This window comes from Aquila chrysaetos, chromosome 21 (genome assembly GCF_900496995.4).
Source record: "Aquila chrysaetos chrysaetos chromosome 21, bAquChr1.4, whole genome shotgun sequence".
NCBI lineage: Eukaryota > Metazoa > Chordata > Aves > Accipitriformes > Accipitridae > Aquila > Aquila chrysaetos.
Genome location: NC_044024.1, coordinates 16842303 through 16863660, shown reverse-complemented (window position 1 = coordinate 16863660; position 21358 = coordinate 16842303). Strand labels below are relative to the sequence as shown.

Genomic DNA, 21358 nt, shown 5'->3' with positions numbered 1-21358 from the left:
TATTTCTTTGTAACACTTTTTGCTGCTGCCATCATTTTACATGGGGAGCTGAGGCATGGAGAGATGGAATGATGTAGAAAAGGTGGTGGGCTGGTCTGTGTATATATAAGTGATTGCCCATGTTCAGCCTTATTGACTGAAATATCAGACTATCCCTTTAATGCACCCACTTTAATACACTAAAAATTTTATAGTAGGCATAACTGTAGGAATCCATAGCGTCTGCATCTGTTCTCCTGACAAAACTGTAAGTGAAGTAGCCTATCAATAGGTGTAAGTCTGTAGTAGTACATTTCTTTTAGTGTGCTGGTGTGCTCATGGCTATTCCTTAACAGCTGAGAAGTTTACTACAAAACAGATGTAGCTGTAGTGACATTCCTGCACTGTTTTGTGGATTGCTTCTCTGACTCATTCTTGTCTTTTTAAGGATCGGAGAGTCCCGCATTTGATAACAGGGTGGCTCGGGAGCTCTTTCTGCTGGATTACAGAGTCTGAGAGGGCATGGGGGGTTATTGCACACCTTTCTGACTGCAGCAGTTCTGCTTCTAAGGGTGCAAGTGCAAGGGGAATCAGGCTTGGTCTGCGTTCAACTGAAAATGTGCCATTTTGAACTGTAGCACACTTGGTAATAGCAAGCACCTAGAGTCTGCTGCTGATGGTGTTTGTCACAGCTGCTGTCAATATCAAGGGAAGTAACTGTGGTCTACAGCCAAGCTGACCTTTCAGGAATCCACAGGGATATTAGAAACAAAAGGGCACCTGTTTGTCGTTTTAAATTGTGAAGAGTCTGACTTGGTTCCACAGATTGAAAGCATGGAAGAGATATTGGCATTTATTAGTTACTTGGCTTCTTTATTTTATGAACCAGTTCTGAACAGCAAAGGCTGTATAAAATTAATCTGTAATTAGCTTTGTGGAATTGGAATGGAGTTGAATTATCAAAAGGAAACAACTAAGTGGCTAAGACCTGAACTGAGCAAACTCCTCATCTGCATGTTGGAAACTAATTGTGGGTGATGGCACAAATGCAGCGTCGATCCGAGCAGAGAGCTGGATAGCTACAGCCAAGTAACCTTATCCGAGACAAAGGTAAGTGTGAGGCAGAGGACTCGGTTTTCTTCTCTTCTCCTCCTCCTAGAAAATCTGCATCTGAATTTAGTCCATCTTTATCCAGCAATATGTAAGGATATTTTACTTGCTGTGTTTGATACCAGTGGTAACAATGGCATAGTTAGAACTGCTATAGATTGGACGTCAATGGCCTTAAGCACCTGCTTGATTGCTGTGCTGGAATGGGATATCAGCTATTGCTTTTAACAGTGGTGTCATGGTATTTCAGCAGCAACCTGTAACTGCCTGGATTTAAGATTAATTTCTAATCATTATAACTATTCAGTTTCATAACAGTAGAATCTAAAAAGAGTTTGATGATTGGGGGGGAGGTTGGTGAGGGTAGGGGGAGAGAGAGAGAAGGAAGGAATGACCAGGGATACCCTCCTATACAAAGAGTTTGTTTCCTCTCTGCGGTCGTGTATGCTGCAGAAGAAGAGGTTTAGGGGGATTTTTTTTAGGGAGCTACTTTCTGATAGTGTTTTAATGAGAGATCACAGTACACTGCTGTTAAAAGCAGTACATGCAGTTAGAAGGGTGTAGTTTCCCTCATCTGTCCCCTGCCCCCCCCCCCCCCCCATATCCGATATGGTTGGAAATGCTTATCAATTTCTTGCAAACAACCTATTCACACTGCTGTGATGAAGCTGCAGGTTTCTCTCCATCAGGATTGTCTTGTAGCCTGTAGCATCACTCTGTGTGTCTCTGTTCCTTAGGTGAGCTCTGCAGCATCTGCTGGCTTTGGAGAGAGCTCTGCACAGTCTGAATGTGAAGCAACACCTTTCTCAAAGCCAAAAACCTGGCCCTTTTAATTGTCTGAGGACCTGCGTGCTCTACAAAAGCATTGTGAACTCCTAGCCTGAACTCGGTCATAGGTAATGACAACATCGAGCTGCTTATCTCTACCTCTCTCTGGAACGGAGAATTTAAGGAAGGTGAACTCTTTGCTCCCTCTTGTGGTAGATGTGGAACTGTGAAAAAAGTTTGGGGAAAAACTGCCCGTAACACTGAGAGAAGCTGAGTGTCAACGTTTTCCTTAGCATCCTGTGACAGAATTAAATGAGAGTTTTGACATTACCTCAAATGGCATGAAAATAGAAGGTTTTCTGAGATCAGAACACAGCCCTGAAGCAAACAACTTTTTAAAGCAAGGCTAAATGCTATACTGTATTGTAGCTTTCAAACAGCCAGGGAACGCAGAATGGTGAAATACAGTTACGTATGTACTCTGTTGATTGATTTTTACATATGCACATCAACGAACAGCTTAGGGCTATTTGCCTAATACTGGTTAAAGTTTTTATGCCACCTCCTGGAGATCTTCATGCCACTTGGTGTATTTTTTCCTTTATATGGTCTTGAGTCTTCTGTAGGTTTGTAATCCAATAGTAGAAAATGCGCTCATTTTGTGCCCTGTTAGCTTTCTTGACCTTAGAGTGTACAAAACATTTGGATAGAAGTTCAAAGATCCTTATCCCATAGGTGGAAATTATGTGCATTATTACTCTAGAAATGAGAAAAGGAATAGCAATAGAGAACAAGACCCCAGATTACTGCAGGTTACTGTATGCTGTGTAAAGTTGCTGTGTTTTCTTGGGCTTTGTGATACCATTTTTTGATGGTGTTTTTTTTTTTTTCTGGAAACGTTTATGCACTTATAGAAGAATTTACTTTTTTTTTTTTTTTTCTTTATAGTGAAGTAATATGCAGTGTCATCAGTGGAGCCAGGAGCCTGGTTTGAAGGGGACTTCACTGGCAGTGCATAGTAAGCTTCATGTCTTTGTCGTGGGCTGCAGCCTTATTGCATGCATGCATACATGTGGGAGTGTCCAGAGCCTCCAAGACCCCCAGATACTCTGCAGTAATGAACTGATACAAAGCCTAATCTTGAAGATACTGAGAGGCAAGTGAGGAATGTCAGACAGGTGAGCAGTTACGTAGCGGTTACAGCTGATGACTTGTGTTATGCAGTTATAACAAAGGAGAGACAGGTCTAGCTCATTCATGCAGAACCTAACACAACAGAATTACTGCCTTTTTGGCCCAATAATAGTTTAAGTGTTAAGCAACGATAGTATCCCTGCCTAATTTTTTCATGTAATTAAAAAAACCCCTGCAGCCTTGTTTGGTAGGGGAAGACCCTCTTTGAACTGCCTTAATGTCAGCTGCCTCCTTTGCACTGGTCAAATGTATGGTCAAGGGTGTGAAAACATGTTTCCCCAACAGGCGGCTGTTCTGCTTGAAGTGTTTTGGCCAGATGGACCTGCTTGGCAGCAGTGGACTATTTTCCTTGAGCCTTCTGAGTTCCAAAACTTCCTATGGAGTGTTTGGAGGGAGGCATCTTGTTTTGCCTGATGTTAGAACAGGGAAGCCACCTTTGCCACTGCCTAAACAGTAGTATCCCAGGCTAATAACATCCTGCAAGTTATATCATGACTTGGCCTCTCTGTTGGCTGTAATTATATCCATTCAATGTCTGCAACCTCCACTATCACCAATAGTCTTGTGGACAATATGAACCACTGGTGTTGGCTAGACGTATCATGATTTTGAGAAGGTGGTGGTGAAAGATTTTAACATTAATGAAATGCTCTGATTTTGATGTGGTTCTCTTGGCAGTTCCAGTCAAAATTGCTTTGCATTTCCCTTTGCTGTGGTTTAAAGAATTTGAGTTTGCTGCAGAATGAGCATGTAGATATCTGGAGTTTTACTGCTGGCATAGAAACAAAAAATCCAAGGAAATCAATAGTTGCTTTATCTGGATTAGAAGCTGGGCTTTAGGCCTAACGTGCTGTAAGCAATGCAAGCACTGAATGAGCCACCAGGACTTTTATTTTCCGGGAGTACAAGCTGTTGTAAATGTAGAACATCCTGAACTGATATATCTTCATGTTATGTGTCAGTCAAACATGTTATCCAGGGTGCACTTAAGTGGGTAGGTGTCTCCTCTCATTTTTCCAAGGTGTTGCTTTCATGTTGCTGGGGATCTGCAGAGAAACAGAGATAAATATTTCAGTGATGTAAAGTTTTGCTTAATGATGGGACAGGTCTCAAAACATACATAAGTTCTACTGGAGTATTGATTGCTCAAGTAGTCCCCTTAAACCCTTTCATTGCTTGAGCAATAGAAGATGGATGCTTATACTGAGAAGTGAACTACATGCAGAAGTGGTGGATGAAAGACCTCACAGGGAATTGGAACAACAAAACACAATGAAAAACGTTCTACTTAATTTAAAAAAAAAACCAAACAAACCAATGAACCAGATTAAAGTTAAATCGTTTTCTGTGAAAAACCTATCTCATGGACGCTGGAGGTGTGAGCTGCCATTTGCCATTGTGGTGCAGTTGTTCAGTGACGGTCAGTGTTAGAATGTGCTAACTGGAAGTTGAAGCCTATGGGACAAATCTGTTTATTTCTCTTCATCCTTAAATGCACTCAATCCTACTAGCTCCAGGCATTTATACCTCAGGAGAAAGGTGCCAAATGGTTACAAGAGTGTCTGGGAAAAACCTGAGATTAAAATAAATAACTGATAGCATGAGTTCCTTTTTGTATGCTTTCTGGCTTGGAGCTGTTCTGGTTACATATATGTGCACTGCTCTCAGTAACTGCAAAGGATATGTCTCTTTTTCCTCTTTAAAATGAAAACCTGAGATTCTGAAGGGATCATGTGAGTCTAGTAATTGGGTCTTTAAAACAGACCCATGAAATAGTGCGGCACTTCTGGTGAGTTATGGGAGAGTTGACAATGCTTTAAAAAATGGCTCTGTCTTGACTCTTGCTGCCCACTTCCTCGTGAACCCTTAGATGTACTGCTCTCCTTCCTAGTACAGACAATAGCATGATTTTTGTCCCCAAAGTAGCATTGTAAAAGGGGAGGGTACTGTAATTAGAGAAATGAAGCAGAGATTTATTTTTATATTAACCAGCAGCATAAATATCTTTTATCCTGTTAGGCTGTTTCACAGTCCTCATTAATGGACTAAACTTGCTAGTTTGTCTCTTTATCATGTTGATAGACCTGTTAAATGAAACCCTGAGAGATCAGACAATTTAGTTCTGTGGCCAGTGGCAGCTTTTCACAGCAGTGATTTCTAGCTGGGTTGTACGTGCCAAATGTCCAGGCAGCTTGTGCTTATCAGCATCCATTATACTTTTTGTTGACTTGAACCATTAATAACCTGTCAGATTAGGTAATTAGGCTGTCTCTAGTAGCCAGGGGAAATTGTTTTTCCCTAACTGATGGTATGGGTTGTGCAGTTGTGCAGATAAGCACTTGGCCAAATGGCAGTTCAGGCGATTTTTAACTGGCCTTGCTGATGAATGCAGAAGTAGTGCTGAGACATGAGGGGCAGATAACAACAGAGAGACAGGCACTAAGAAATATAACCTGCCCCTTTCAGAACTCTCTCCAAGTAAGACACTGGTTATGGTTCTGATTCTGCAAATCTGCTGTGTGTAGGAGCAACCCTGTTAATTTCAATGCTGTGATTGGTTTATAAAGACTGCTCCATTCTTCTGAATTAAAACTCGTCCCAGACCTGAGGGAATTAAAGGGATTCTCTCTAGGAGGTGTCATTTTACCTCTGTGAGTAAAGCTGACTACTGCTAGTACCCACTGCTGCTCTGAGATTCTCTTTGTGCAGTGACCTTCTCTCTTTGGCACTGATGGAGTCTGTTGTGCCCAGGAAATGCTTCAGCAGTTAGTAGATGCAGGAAAGGTCTGTTTATTCCGTTGAAGCTGGGGTCCCAGTTCTTAGGTGAATGATATTTACCTATTTCTAGGAGCAATCAATCTTCTGTGTGAAAGGGCTGAGTGTTGTGGCAGCATCCATCAAACAGATGTGTCACTTCAGTTATGTGAAGACTTTCTGTTGAAATAGACAAGAAAATGAATTTTCCTGAAAAGCTGTTTGGGTTCCCTATGATTAAGGGCTTAAGTTCTCAAAGCTTACTTTCTTTATTTGAGCCAACTGATAAGATTGGTGCAAGAGTTGTAGAGGCTACTTTATCCTACAAGATTAGTAAGGTGAATAAATTCCTGCACAGAAAGGCATTTTAAGAGAGAATCCAACTACACCCCTCCATCAAAAACATACCCACTCCTCTGAACTGGAACAATGTTTGGGAGGGAAGCAAGCCAGCCCACAAATAGTGATTCCCCAAACCTGATTGTACTGATGCTGAGAGATTCCCACAAAGGGCTGTGAGGTGGTAGCAGCAACATGTGCTCAGCTGCCCAGTCCTATCGACTCACCGTGACACTGAGCAGCTTAGTTGTGCTTGGGTGCAGGGGAGGTCCGGGAGGTGGAGGGACGGAGTGGCAGAGGGCTGGAACAATCTTTGCACACATAAATGTTACAGTGAATGTCTTCAGAGAGGTGACTTGCTTCTGGCTGAAACCCACTCTGCACGTGCCCATCTTGCACCCCAGGTGAGTGGAGTCGATCCGCTAGCCAGCCTGCCTCTATCGAGCGTTGTGGCTTGACTCCAGATGCGTTACAGAGATTTGTAGCCAGGGGTCTGCCATCCTTTGCCAGCTGAGTGACCACTGAGATATACGTGGCATAAACCTAACCACCCCAAAGTCAAAATACTTCCTGAAACGCCATCCCTGCCCAGGGTACATAGTACAGGAGAAGGAAAGCTCTCTTCTCCAGTAAGAAATCCCTGAAAATGGGGTGTGTGTCACTGGTGGGTTAGTTCCCTGATGCCTTCCTGGGAGGTGTACACAGGGCACCAGCCAGGCCAGGGGTAGGGCTGGTCCTTGCCTTGCAGATGTAGTGAACGGACCCGAAGGGGAGCCAGGCGTTCCCTGCTCAGGTGGTGGCACGTGCCTCTGTGCCCAGGGAATTACCTGCTTTTGCACTTTTCTGCAGTCCCTGATGGGATGACAAAGATCTCATTTTTAAATGTCACTGAAGAAATTTTGCTGAACCTCTGGCTGATAAAAATAGAAGATGTGTTTAAACTTTCTCTTTTTGATTTACTGTCTGAACTTCTTTGGTTGTGGGCTCCAGCGCAGCATTCAGCATTTACTGTGGGTTCAAGGATTGGAGACAGTTGATCTCTGGACAACGATCCCTTAGAAGCCAGCTTTATCCTTCACTGTGAGATGGGTTAAGCCACTGCTTGGTTTATGGAAGTGGCTGGATTGAGCCTATTGAACTTTTCACTTAAAACAAGGTGGAAATCCCCTTGCTTTGAAATTCAGCAATTGGAGTTAGACTCTAGCAGTTCTTATCTTTTATTTTAGGGATACAGTTGAATTTTCAGTGTGGCTTTTCTTTAACATAGTTACAGGCTTTGAGCTAACCCAATTCAAACGCAGCCTGTGTTCCAGCTTCCTTTGCCTTCCCTCCTGCCTCCTTGTCATGATTAGGCAGGTATGTTGTGGGTAGCGCCAGCATCTCTCTATCTTCAGCTGAACAAGCACAACCACACTGTTGTAAAGATCCTTTGTCCCCTGGGTCTGACAACGCGTTAGCACTGTTCCATGGGGTGAGCGGCACAGCCTTTGCCTTCAGATGAGAGCTCCATGTGGACTTAAGCAGGGTTTCTCCCTTCCCCAGGCTCCACAGCCTCTCTCCCTCTTGCTTGGGCAGCTGTCCGCAATTGTCTGAAGCCCTTCATTCCTCTTGGCCCTTGTCCTGCTCTGCCCAGTCTTGTTACCCTGTGATTCTCCTGGGCTTGCTAGTAGTTGTCCTGGTCTAGAGAACTGGATCAGGTTTGTCTGGGGCAGGATTCCTGTTTCAGGGAGGCCCTAAGTTTACTAGAGACACAACAGCTCTCTGATATGTTAGTGACACTACCTGGAGGTGTTTGAGACCAACACTGTTTCTGAGACAGTGAAAGTGCATAGAAAGGGGAGCTGAACTTGGAGAATTCCATTGCATTTAACGAAAATGTTGAATACGAGGATGCTTTTGTTCATCAGTAAAGGGAGAGATCAGCTGAATTCAGCTGACTGAATTTAACAGCCTGAATACAACAAACTAGGTGCAGGGTAAACCTTGAGGTACACAAAGTCAAGGACTGGCTTGGAAACTCTTACTTCCAAGGCAATGGCCACAGATCAGCTACTTCTAGTTGTCAAACAGCCATAAAAGTGCAGAGCCCTCTCCAATTCTGCTGTAATGGGAGAAGGGGAAGGAAAGGAAGAAATATTGTTGAATATTGTTGGCCTGAATAGGTGCTTGATGGGTCGGGTCATTTGTCGGCCTGGCAGAGAATGGGTTGCAATAAATCAGGGCCCACTTTTTTAATACCATGGGGCAACTAGAGTTCTTAATTGTTTTAACTTCCAGGCTGGGCAACTTTAAGGAGGCACTGTGGAGTGAGAGGGTGAGAGTCATACTGGCTGGAGGGTGGGAGCTGGAGGAATGGAGTGGGATTTTCTGTGCTCGCAGGCGATTGCTTTCCGTAGCTTACTAACGCCGTGCCAGCATGGAGAGCTGCGACATCTTCACTTAGTACCAGGGCTTCAATGGATAATGAAAGCTCACTGTGGATTTCCCCGTGAATTAACGGGGCGCTGCGCTCAGCCTCCCGGTGACAGCAGGCAGGCGACGGGAGACCTCAGAAAGCCCAAGCTCCCCACCGTCGCTGTTGAGGAGGCACGTTGGCAGCTGCGGGAAGCGCAGCCTCTCCCGGCTCGGCTCTCCCGGCTCGGCTCTCCCGGCTCGGCTCTCCCGGCTCGGCTCTCCCGGCGGGCCGCCGGCTCCCTGCCCTGGCCGCGGGGTGTCGCCCGCCGCCGCCGCCGCCGCTCGGTGCCGCAGGGAGGAGGGAGAGACCCCCGTGTGCCCACCTCCTCTTAATTGTGGAGCCCGCCTGTCTGCAGAGCTTTTGGTGCTCCGCGGGGAGGTTTGTATTCTGGCTGCGTTTAAAAAAAAAAAAAAAAATAATCATCATCGGTGCTGCTGCCCACCTGCTTTTTTTGTGATTGCGGGAGCTTTAGTCGTCTCCAGAAACTCTGTTACTGCTTTCTGCAGCATCCCAGGAAAGCAGCTGAAATTAGTTTGTTTCAGACATCACATATCGGTCGTAGCTAAGAAAAAAACAGGAGTAAATGCCCAGAGGACAGGAAGGGAACTTCTGTTTCCTTCCCTATCTAAACACCTTGTTACTCAGTCTGTGTTTTTTCTGGTTTCTACAGGAAGTCCAAGGAGGAAAAAGGCAAAAATAACTGGTCTAGTAGGATCCAGGGGTGAATCTTACATAAAATTTAACAGGACTATGTGAATAGCTCTTATAGGGGTGACACCTTAGACTGAGAGTGAACCCATTGGGCATCCACCAAACAGACACAAAGGGTAGGAAATAACTTCTGAATCCCAGAATCATCTGGCTGTAGATAACACAAGAGGCTTTGCATGTGTATCAAATCCATTTTCAAAAATCCTTGTGCATTTCAGGACACTACTTATTTTCTAAGGTGAAGTCAAGATCTCATCATCCTTTTGACTTGCTGCAGGAATCCAGGATGCTGAGGACTCGTGACCCCAGCAATTTGTGCTGGTTGGTGTGACACAATACTTCCAGCCAGCCCCTGCTCCTCTGCAGAGATTGCATCACTTGTAGCAGAGCAGGCAATGGTTCAGTTCCTGAGCCCACATTGTTCACAGCTCTGTTTTGCAAGTTAAGCCACCACTGATTCCAGCCTGTGAACATGCCACACTGGAAGCTGCAGTGACCAAAGCCTCCAATTCACAGTCTGTGTGGAACCGGCTGCAACAGCTGTAGAGATAATCTTACTTGCTGGTTTATACCTGACCTCTTCAGCTGCCACAACCAGCCTGAAAGTGCTTGTGAATCAGAGCTCTAAATTTGTATGAGAAAGAAACCCAAGGTTTTAACTTCATGACTCCTCACTGATGGTTAGAACAAAACCAAAATCTGTTTTATTCCTTATTTGCTCCACTCATCCACAAGACGGAGCTGGAGGGGAATATTAGGACCAGAATTTGTCACTGTGTGTTTTTAAGGAGTTGGTTTGCCACAAAGCAACTGTTAGCGCAGTTGAAACAGCAACAGGGCTCGGAGGAGATGTTAGAGGCAAGAATCATTGACAGACCAGTAGGTTACCCATGGACCCTGTTTCCTCTTGGCTTTTTACTGAGAGTTTTGTGTTGTGGCAAAAAGCACCATGCTCTAATGCATGCAGCTAGGAGCATCCTGCAGCATCTGATGTCAAGTACCAGTGTATAGTGAAGCATTGATCAACTCTTCTCTCCAGCACAACATGCCCTTACATACTGCCGTCCTGAAATTACTGATTAGCCTGGGGTCCGGCTGATCTTGTGCTGAGAGCTATTTTTGTGCACAAATGTCAATGCAGAGAGTCTTGCTCTTTGGGAACAAGAGCCACCTCACTTCCCTGGACAATGATTTTTTGGTACCATCTGCAGCAGCCAGGAACCTGCAAAGCTTTGCTGATCTTGTAGGGTACCTGGATGTGTTGGACCCCAGGATGACCTGGCAACTATTTGGAGCAGAATTTTAATTTCTTATTTCCTAAAACCTTTTAAAACAACAATAACTTCAGCGTTCCTGTATTATGCCCCAGCTGTCTCTTGTCCTTTCTTCATCCCTGAATGATCCTTTTGTATTGGAATGATTTACATTGTACATAGTGCAGTTGAAGTGTGGCTTCTTTGCTTCCTTAGCCTGCCCTAGAGTAATCTCTTTTTCGAGATCACTATACCTTCCTATACCTGCAAAATTCTGATACATATTGGAGTCAGCTTCACTTGCCTCTGGTGTAAGCACAGATCTGAAATGTAATATGTATATAAACATTTTTTGTTACTTATGACTTTGGGATTTTGGAACCTGTGACTACTGAAGATATACTTTGTTTCCTTTTTCCTATCCCCCAAGCAATAGATTTTTCTGCATTGCACTAAAATTATTCCCACTTTGTTTATTCTTGACCAGAACCATAATTATTAGAGACCATGCCCAGAAAATGTTACTTGTGTTTTATATGTTGGGACAGGAATTTAGAAATTGTGTTGATACTCACAGAACACGACTTGACAAGAGTCCTCCAGTGAAGACAACAGTCTTTGGACTAGGCCAGAGTAAGTAATTATTTACATGCTGACACAAGTGCTTTCATCTAGGTTGTTTCCAGTCACTTGGAATCACAATGATGTCCTCGTCTCTTACTAGTTTGCTACAGATGCCCCAAAATGCATCGTTCTAAGATATCACAGATTCAGGTGTGTTGGTTTCTGTGTGAAGCTTGTAGCGTAGTTCAGTTTCTGCAAAGCTAAAAGAACATCTATAAAATGTCAACAGGAAAAATTTGTCGTTGCCATGCATGACTTCTTGCTTAGTTATAGCATTTCACATGTATTTCTACACATACCTCTGTAGCTTAGTTTTACGCTTTTCATATCTCATCAGAGACTCTCACATATGCTGTTTTAGAAGTGCAGAATGAAGCATAATGGGAAAGGACTTATCTCTTAGCTTAGAGAGAGAGATTTATTATCCTAGTCTATTTATATTAAATTAAATTGCATTATTACTCTCTCTTCTCTATTGATTACCTTCTCGAGTGTGTCTAAAGTGAGCAATTGCCACGATCTTCCAACTCACTGACATCTGAAAAGAGGGAATTCAAACAGCCTCATTTCAGGCTCTTTTGCTTAAATGTATTTACGGAATTTTGTAGCTTATCTGTTATTCTCCCCCCTCCCCCGCCTTAAGTTCATCTATCTCTATATAACTATGCCTGCTTGCATTGTGTATGGTGATAATATTATGCAATGTGTTTTTCTTCACTGTAGGCAGAAAATGTGCAGCTGACAAATGAATTGGTCAGACTTGTGCAAGAAGAACAGACAATTTCTGGATTATTACAGCTTCCAAGAGCTTCACTGCAAGTATGTTATCACTTCTTCAAGATTTCTCTACCTATGTTATTAAACAGATCTTGATAAGGCTTGTCTGTAATTCCACTTCTTAATGACTCTAAAAAACATTACACCTTGCAATCTCATTATCGATGTACCGTGGTATCCAAAAGTCTTTCTATGCTTATGGAAAGTAAAACAACAGTAATGCCAAGAATATACATAGGTCTTGATTTACTGTTTTTTATCTCAAGCCTTGAACATTAATGTAGTTCTTAAAATCTGGAAAAGCACGACAAAGAATTTCGCATTCTGCTTTTTGGTGGGTTGATGTGTCCCTCTTTATTAATAAAAATGAGTTTATTTACCCCAGTTTTAGTTCTGGTCAGTTGGTTATACTTAAGTAAATCCTCTAATATCATGTCCTTGTAGGTGCAATTTCCTGCAATGGGAGTATTGCTGTTGACTTGGTTGGAGGCTAGGGGATGGAGTGAGGCCCTTGGAGGCAGTCACTAATCTCTAGGTATTCATGTAACAGAGAGTAGTTACAACACATTGCACAGGATACGTGCATGGGAGCCTTCAGTCACTAAGGGGAGCTATTTTGTAATGGAAGTAAGTTATGAAAAGGAAAGAATGGAGCTAACATTGATGCTGAGAGAAAAACTGACTGTGATCTAAATTTCATTTTTTTCTGGAAATCTATCTTACATTGAGGTCCCTTCGGTGTCAGGAAGCCAGCAAGCCCTTCACCCTGCATCAAGGCAACAAGAGCTTACACAGGCTCCACCTAGCTTGACAAGGGCCGGGTCTCCCCACTGTTAATTTCACATGACTTTGGAAAAGGCTTCTGACCTGTTTCCTTTGTGAATAGTGACATGAGTTCATGCCTGAAGTTTTTTGTTGCGCTTTGTCTAGACATTTATACCTGTGAACAGGGAGTGTTGAGCTGCCACCAAGAAAAAAGGAGAATTCTTATTTGGAAGAATTTCATAGTCACTTTGTGCAGGCAGAAATGAAGACATGAAGGCTGTGGCAAAGGAGAGTCAGACCTAGAGATTGTCTTGAGCTTCATGAAAATGATCAGACAGCACCTTTCCCCATCACAGAGCACTGCTGGCATGTCATTGGTATGTTGTCTGTATTCATCAACTGAAGGGTTTGCCCTAGGCAGCCAAGTAGCACAGGAGGGATATATAGGCCTCCACCCTTGCATCTCTGCTAGTTCCCCTCCTTGTCACCCTGAGAATTATATGACATGTCATTTTCTGTCAGCTTCTTTTCTCCTTCCGGAGCGCTGAGGCAAATAATTAATTTAGCTTGTTTTAGAAAATGTCATTTTGCTATCTCGATAAATTAGCCTGGCTGCTGTATCCCTCTGAGCCATTCGGGCTGCTTCACTCATAGCACCCCATGTGCTTTCTGGACTTGAATTTTTTATTATTATTTGTCTGAACGTCTTGCATTATCTTTTATTTATTTTACCCCTTTGCTTTTCTTGTCATTTGTTCACAGCTGATAACTTCAGTCTTGCCAGTCATCAGTGCCTGATGTTTTAGTGTCCATATGCCTCTCGGGCTCTTTATAGCTTTCTGTCAGTCTGTATTGTCCTTCTTCTGTGCCGTTACCATTGAGCCCAAAACAGTCCTTGCACATAGTTGCACACCACAGAACCTGCAAGCCACTTGTCTCTGTCCGCCCCGAGAGTCTTGTGCGGTTCTTGTTTCCATCCGATTTGGTTAGTTCTCAGTGGCTTGGAAAACTGTTTTCAGCTTAGCAGTATGAAGAACTTGCATCTCACAAGATCATGGTCTCAAGTTCAGAATGGCCCACTGACCTCTTAGCATTGCAAAAATGCAATGTCCAAGTCTTGACATTACTCAAAAGAAAAAAGAGCTAAGTTTTCACATGAAGATTTATGAAAGCTTTGTATGTTTGCTGCTTTCCTACAGCTTTGCTCGATGACTTGGAAGGCAGTTTAGCAGGCGGTACCACTAAAACAGTAGCCTCCACTGATGGAAGATGACACCCAGGAGATAAGGAAGAGGAGAGAAAGGAGCAGGTTGAGCAAGAGGTAGGTACCAGATATGGAAGCCAGAGGGGAGTTTATCTATAGACAGCTTTTAATATCAGCACTGGTTTTGGTAACATCATTGAAAGGGTGGGAAGATGGGTGGGATTAGGAGCTAGTCTCAAGGTGAGAGAATCACTGGGTGAAAGAGAAGGCTTAGGTCCTGCGAGCTTAAGGCATGAGGACTTTGGTAAATGTGTGCCTATTATTTGCACTGGATCTGTTCGCTGTGCCTATGGAATCAGATCCAATGGCGTTAGTGATGCACTCAATTTGGATTGGATTTTGGCCCTGCTAGTCCTGTGGACAAGGTTAGAGAACAGTTGTACTTTTGCTGCAGGGAGCTGTTCGAAGTGCACACTCTATCCTTCAGAGAGCCTTTTGAGGAAGGCAGGATAGTAGCCAAACTCTTGAGCTAGCAGAAACTTTGCCGAGTTTGGTTATCTTCCCCCCACCCCTGTTATGAGCTGAACATGTCTGATCTGGAGTCACTCAGAGACAGCAAGCATGGAATCTTATGAAAAATTTCAGGAGTCACATTTCAAAGTAGATCTGCATCTTACTAAGCCTGTAAAAGACCAAAGTGTGAGTAAAGGATTGAGAAGACAGAGTGAAGGTAACTATATTCAGGGAGGTGATGGCAGGTGAGGGTTATGTGGGAGGAAGAAAATGAATTCATATTTAAGGATCTCTCTGACACTTCATGGCCTGATCTGTGGTGGGTCTAAGTTTAGAGAATAAAGTTAAGATCTGAGGAGAGGGGAAGCAGATACAGGAAGCATAGCGTATAGAGAACGTGCCACCCTGGAGGATTTAACTCAGTTATAGGGAGTTACGGTGCAGCCAGCCATTGACAGCTTAAAGCAAGCCAGCTAGGGGGATCCGAGTGAACTATCCCCAGAGCAGTAACTCATTAGTGTCACCAGAAAGACAGAACTATGTAAGTCTGTCTTTCAGGTGAAAGAGATGTTATCTTCTAGCAGTGAAGGGTTGTGACTGTTTTAAAAGCTCTGCTACTGACTAAAATTAGCTGCTTTCCAGACTCAGCAATAACGGGCATCTTCTGAGGGCTTCGCTGTTTATACGTGTAAGGCAGCCTGTGAGACTAGGGCCAGCATCAGCCTGATTCTCCCGTTAGCCTGCAGTAAACAAGCGAGCTCTCCCTTGTCCCATTTATGCACAGAGAATTGTAGACTTTCTTCTCTGGGGGAAGCAGGGACTGTTCTGTCCCTAGGCAGTGGAGATGCAGAAAGCTGTAAAGAGCACAGCAGGCTGGATCTATGGCCAACCATCCTGGCATAGCAATAAGATGCTTGGCTGGGAGGTACACACAAGAGAAGGTACGATCACTGCCCTCTAGTATTGCTTCCTCAGCCATAGCTGCAGTAGTTTTGATTCCATGTCTTATAGTAAAAGGACCAGCTGTTTTCTAGTTCTCCCTTTCTAAGCATTTATCTATCTCCCTGAAGAATCACTGTGAACAGCTTAGATGAGAGTGCCTTTCCTCACAGCCTTACTTTTTTGAGGAATACTGTTAACCCAAGGCAAAATTCTAGCAAAAACTAAGGTGTTGCAGTTTTAGTGTGGTCTGGATACATCCTTATCTCTGCCACAGTCTTTAACCTGGCTGCCCTAGCCCATGGATTACAGACTGTATTGGCAATCTTGAACAAAGAACTTATCTGTGGTGTAACACAGTAGTTAAAGATTTTGACAGTACTTACGAAGAAGGCAGCCACCCTCCAGAGCTCTCTTTTGCCGCCTTCTGTTTTCCTCTGTTGTCTCCTGAGGTTCTCCAGCTGCTGGGCTGGTAGCAGTTACAGCGCTTGCGCACTCGAGGGCAAGGCAAGATCCATCCGTCTGCTACATAAAGATGTGCTCTTACACAAGACAATTCTGAGCTTCTCGGCAGTGAACATATAACATTTTCCAACTATTTTCTGACACTATGTTTGGGTATGTTTTGGGTGGGAAATAGCATGGGCAGAAAATTAGATAGGAAATTTAGTGGAAACTTCCTTTCTTATGTTGTATCTTTCATTAAAACTTGCGATTTTGAAGGAAAAAGTAGTGAGAACAGTGAAAATTCTGTGTAGTCCACGTCACAAATCAAGTACAGACTGGTAAGAAAAAGCTAATACAGAAGATTTCTGGTCATCTGAAATCTATGAATCTGCTTTAGTCAAATAGACTGCAATATCCAGTATAGTAAACTTTCTCTTCAAGTTCCTGGGTGAGCAAATAAGGACTTGTTTGTGCAGAGTGAAATATAGTGCCTGACTATGACTGTGACCAGGCAAAAGACCTAAATTCATGAGCTTATTCCTGAGCTGTTCCTCACTAGCTAAATCCACGGTGTCATATGCTCAGAATGTATGTGAGTATCTCAGCTTTCAGGATGCCAAGAATTAGGCCAATATCTGCTTGTTCTTCTGTGTATAAGCACTTGGCACTGAATACATTGCAGTACTCCGAGGTATCCAATGTAATGGGATTTCCATAAATTTTTTTTAATGCAGACTTCAGAAGTACAATGTTTAGCTAGTACATCAAATGGATCTGACTGTTTCCCATAGTTAAGGGCCTGAGGCTGAGCAAACAGATCATTCTTAGATGCTATAGCACCACACAGGGACAATGTCGCTCCAAGAGCAGTAACAGAAATACACAAGTGGTACTGAAATGAGGTGTGAAGGAACTGGAAAATAAAATAAAAACCCAATGTGCAAATTCAGACCATTTGCCTCTGATCGTACATGAGAAGTGTTTATACTAGGACTGTGTTTGATGCTTAGTGATGCTGAGGCACAGTACGACAGGAGAATTAGGAGCCATAAAAAGATTGGATGCATAGCCACTTGTGCCTCTGTCAGGCTGGCCCCTCTAAGTTTCTGCTGGTGCTGTTAGTATTGTTTTCAGCTTGCTTCATTCCACCTCTGCATGGAGATGGGGATGTTTTTCCCAGTGCAGATTGGTAGCATGCACAGGCCAAGTTTGTCAATAGAGGGAAAGTGATACATTTGCTAATCAAACAAAATCGATTAAAATGTTGAAGAGCTACCCAAACTTTCTGAATAGGTTCAGCCATTTGTTGTCATGGCAGCTGTTATTGACTGGCCTTATTGCAATGTCTTACCTAACTGGACAGTTGTAAAAATATTCCATGGAGGTGGTGAGTTATGACTCTTTTTGGGTGACTTGAGGTTTCAAGGATGATTTTCATTCCATTTGCAAACATTCCAGTGCAGGAACACACACACAGAAGTTTCTCTTCTGATTGCTCATTTTGGAATTACATGGCTTGCTTTGCGTTAATGAGGGCTTTCTAATCTCATATAAGCAGTCTTATTTATGGACAAGCTGTGCTCCATGGATCTTCATCTTTCCTCAATGTCTATAAGCAATGAGTGGAATTGGACTAAATGACTTGCTACAGCATCTTTTTCTGCTTGTTAATAATGGTCTATCAATCATTGCTGAACAAAAGCGTATGAGATAGCTGGCTACCTTAATGTGAATGTGAAGTTTGCCAGCTCTTTATTACCTGTGTTATGTACATCACAGCAATTTGTTGAGTTACTCAACTGGAGAGAAGAATTTTATGGTAAGCATCAGGATAGAAATATTAGAGCCAGGGTATGTAGGAGCAGGATACAGTTAAGTGTTATGCCAGTATACAAGTCATTAATTTGAGGTTACTTAACACAAAAGCACTGAAAATAAACTTTAGTTATATGAGAGAGGTTTTTTTTTTATTTTGAGGTTACTAAAAAGTCAGAATTTGTGAAAAAGCATTCAAGGTGCCTTTGGGGAGGCAAATAAAATCTGTCCTCTGATTAAGCCTTAAGGTGGGACAGTCTTTTTTAATATAGAATTTTAATCATAACGAACTGCTAAGTATGACATGAGTAATATCTGCTGTGACTTTTCGTGCATCTCTTCCCTGACTCTGTCATGGAAATCCACGCAGTTGTAGTCAAAACATAGTAAATGAGAAAACCAAAGGTTGGAGATGACTGGTTTTTGTAGTGAAATATGGCTGATGTTGTCTCAAGTTGTAGTGAGCTAAAGTTCATAGCAGAAGCAGAGGGACTAGATGGTTTGAGAAACCTGGTCTACCGGGGGCTGATGGGGTCCATCTGTCAGAGAAGGGGAAGAGCATCTTCAGTCATAGGCTTGCCAAGCTGGTGAAGAGGGCTTTAAACTAAAGTTGCCAGTGGCGGGGGGACCTCAATCCATCCCACTCCTACCAGCTTGATGCCAGTGCCAGCAATAGATGCCCAGAGCCTGTAGAGGGATCTCAGGTCAGCAGGAGAGCACCTGAAGAGCAGCACAAAGGAATTCCAGCCAGTAAGTCAGCTTCATCAGGGGCCCAACTTAAATGCCTCTATGCAAACGCACGTAGCATGGGGAATAAACAAGAGGAGTTAGAGACGTGTGCACATTTGCAGGGCTGTGATCTTATCGGCATCGTGGAGACGTGGTGGGGTGGCTCCTATGACTGGAGTGTTGGAAGGGAAGGACACAGGCTCTTTAGGAAGGACAGGCAGGGGAGACGAGGAGGGGGTGTCACCCTCTATGTCAGTGACCAGCTGGAGTGCACGGAGCTCTGCCTGGGGCTGGGTGAGGAACTGACCGAGAGCCTGTGGGTCAGGATTAAAAGGAGGGCAGGGACAGGTGACGTTATAGTGGGGGTCTGCTGCAGGCTACTGACCAGGAAGACCGAGCAGATGAGGCCATCTATAGATAGGAGCAGCCTCACATTCACAAGCCCTGGTCCTCATGGGGGACTTCAGCCACCCTGATATCTGTTGGAGGGACAGCACAGCAGGCCATAGGCAATCCAGGAGGTTCCTGGAATGCGTTGATGATCACTTCCTTCTCCAAGTGATAGAGGAGCCAACGAGGAGAGGTGCTATGCTGGACCTTGTTCTCACCAACAAGGAGGGGCTGGTGAGGAATGTGAAGCTCAAGGGCAGCCTTGGGTGGAGTGACCATGAAATGGTGGAGTTCAAGATCCTTAGGGCAGCGAGGAGGGTGCACAGCAAGCTCGCTACCGTGGACTTCAGGAGAGCAGACTTTGGCCTCTTCAGGGATCTGCTTGGTAGAGTACCATAGGATACAGCCCTGGAGGGACGAAGGGCCCAAGAAAACTGGTTAATATTCAAGGATCACCTCCTCCAAGCTCAGGAGCGATGCATCCCAACAAAGAGGAAGTCAGGCAAAACCGCCATGAGGCCTGCATGGATGAACAAGGAGCTCCTGGACAAACTCAGACATGAAAAGGAAGCCTACAGAGGGTGGAAGCAAGGACAGGTAGCCTGGGAGGAATACAGAGAAATTGTCCGAGCAGCCAGGGATCAGGTTAGGAAAGCCAAAACCCTGATAGAATTAAATCTGGCCAGGGACGTCAAGGGCAACAAGAAAAGCTTCTATAGGTACGTTGGTGACAAAAGGAAGACTAGGGAAAATGTGGGCCCTCTCTGGAAGGAAATGGGAGACCTGGTTACTCGGGGCATGGGGAAGGCTGAGGTAGTCTGTGACTTTTTCCCCCCCTAGTCTTCACCGGGAACTGCTCCAGCCACGCCACCCAAGACGCAGAAGGCAAAGGCAGGGACCAGGAGAATGAAGAACCACCCAGTGTAGAAGATCAGGTTTGAGACCATCTAAGGAACCTGAAGGTGCACAAGTCCATGGGACCTGATGAGATGCATCCGCAGAGGGAACTGGCAGACGAAGTGGCTAAGCCACCATCCATCATATTGGAGAAGTTGTGGCAGTCTGGGGAAGTTCCCACCGACTGGAAAAGGGGAAGCAAACCCCCCATTTTTAAAAAGGGAAGAAGAGGAAAGGAAGACCTGGGGAAGTACAGGCCAGTCAGTCTCACCTCTGTGCCCAGCAAGATCATGGAGCGGATCCTCCCGGAAACTATGCTAGGGCACATGGAAAATAAGGAGGTGACTGGTTCGCTAAGGGCAAGTCGTGCCTGACAAATTCGGTGGCCTTCTACGATGGGGTTACAGTGTTGGTGGATAAGGGAAGAGCAATGGACGTCATCTACCTGGACTTGTGCAAAGCATTTGACACTGTCCCACATGACATCCTTGTCTCTAAATTGGAGAGATGTGGATTTGACAGATGGACCACTCGGTGGATGGGGAATTGGCTGGATGGTCGCACTCAAAGAGTTGTGGTCAATGGCTCGATGTCCAAGTGGATCCCAGTGACAAGTGGCATTCCTCAGGGGTTGGTACTGGGACCAGCGCTGTTTAACATCTTTGTTGGTGACATGGACAGTGGGATTGAGTGCGCCCTCAGCAAGTTTGGTGATGACACCAAGCTGTGTGGTGCAACTGACATGCTGGAGGGAAGGGATGCCATCCAGAGGGACCTTGATGGGCTTGAGAGGTGGGCCAGTGTGAACGTCATGAAGTTCAACAAGGCCAAGTGCAAGGTCCTGCACATGGGTCTGAGCAATCCCAAGCACAAATACAGGCTGGGCGATGAGTGGATTGAAAGCAGCCCTGTGGAGAAGGACTTGGGGGTGTTAGTGGATGAAGAACTGAATATGAGCCAGCAATGTGCGCTTGCAGCCCAGAAAGCCTATTGTGTTCTGGGCTGCATCAGAAGAAGTGTGGCCAGCAGGTCAAGGGAGGTGATTCTGTCCCTCCGCGCTGCTCTTGTGAGACCCCACCTGGAGTACTGCGTTCAGCTCTGGGGCCCCCAGCGTGAGAAAGACGTGGACCTGCTCGAGCGGGTCCAGAGGAGGGCCACGAAGATGATCAGGGGGCTGGAGCACCTCTCCTATGAGGATAGACTGAGAGTTGGGGTTGTTCAGCCTGCAGAAGAGAAGGCTCTGGGGAGACCTTATAGCAGCCTTCCAGTGCTTAAAGGGGGCCTACAGGAAAGATGGGGAGGGACTCTTTATCAGCGGGTATAGTGATAGGACAAGGGGTAACGGTTTTAAACTGAAAGAGGGTAGATTTAGATTAGATATAAGGAAGAAGTTCTTCACTGTGAGGGTGGTGAGACACTGGAACAGGCTGCCCAGGGAGGTTGTGGATGCCCCATCCCTGGAGTGTTCAAGGCCAGGTTGGATGGGGCTTTGAGAAACCTGGTCTGGTGGAAGGTGTCCGTGCCCATGGCAGGAGGGTTGGAACTAGGTGATCTTTAAGATCCCTTCCAGCCCAAACCATTCTATGATTCTATGAAAGTGAACTCATTCCTACTCTGTTGAAATAACAATGTAGTTACAGGAAATAGGTGTTATTCTCAAAGAAGAACTGAAGGAGGCTATCAGGATGTTATCAC

The 21358-nt window shown here is 44.6% G+C and overlaps 1 long non-coding RNA gene across 1 annotated transcript; it reads left to right on the top strand.

Annotated features, from left to right (window-relative positions):
* Positions 1-263: 263 nt before the first annotated feature.
* LOC121232501 lies at positions 264-19876 on the top strand. The gene is made up of 3 exons (XR_005931055.1): positions 264-273; positions 2842-2845; positions 19768-19876. It is a non-coding gene; the product is annotated as an uncharacterized LOC121232501 (long non-coding RNA).
* The last annotated feature ends 1482 nt before the right edge of the window (positions 19877-21358 follow it).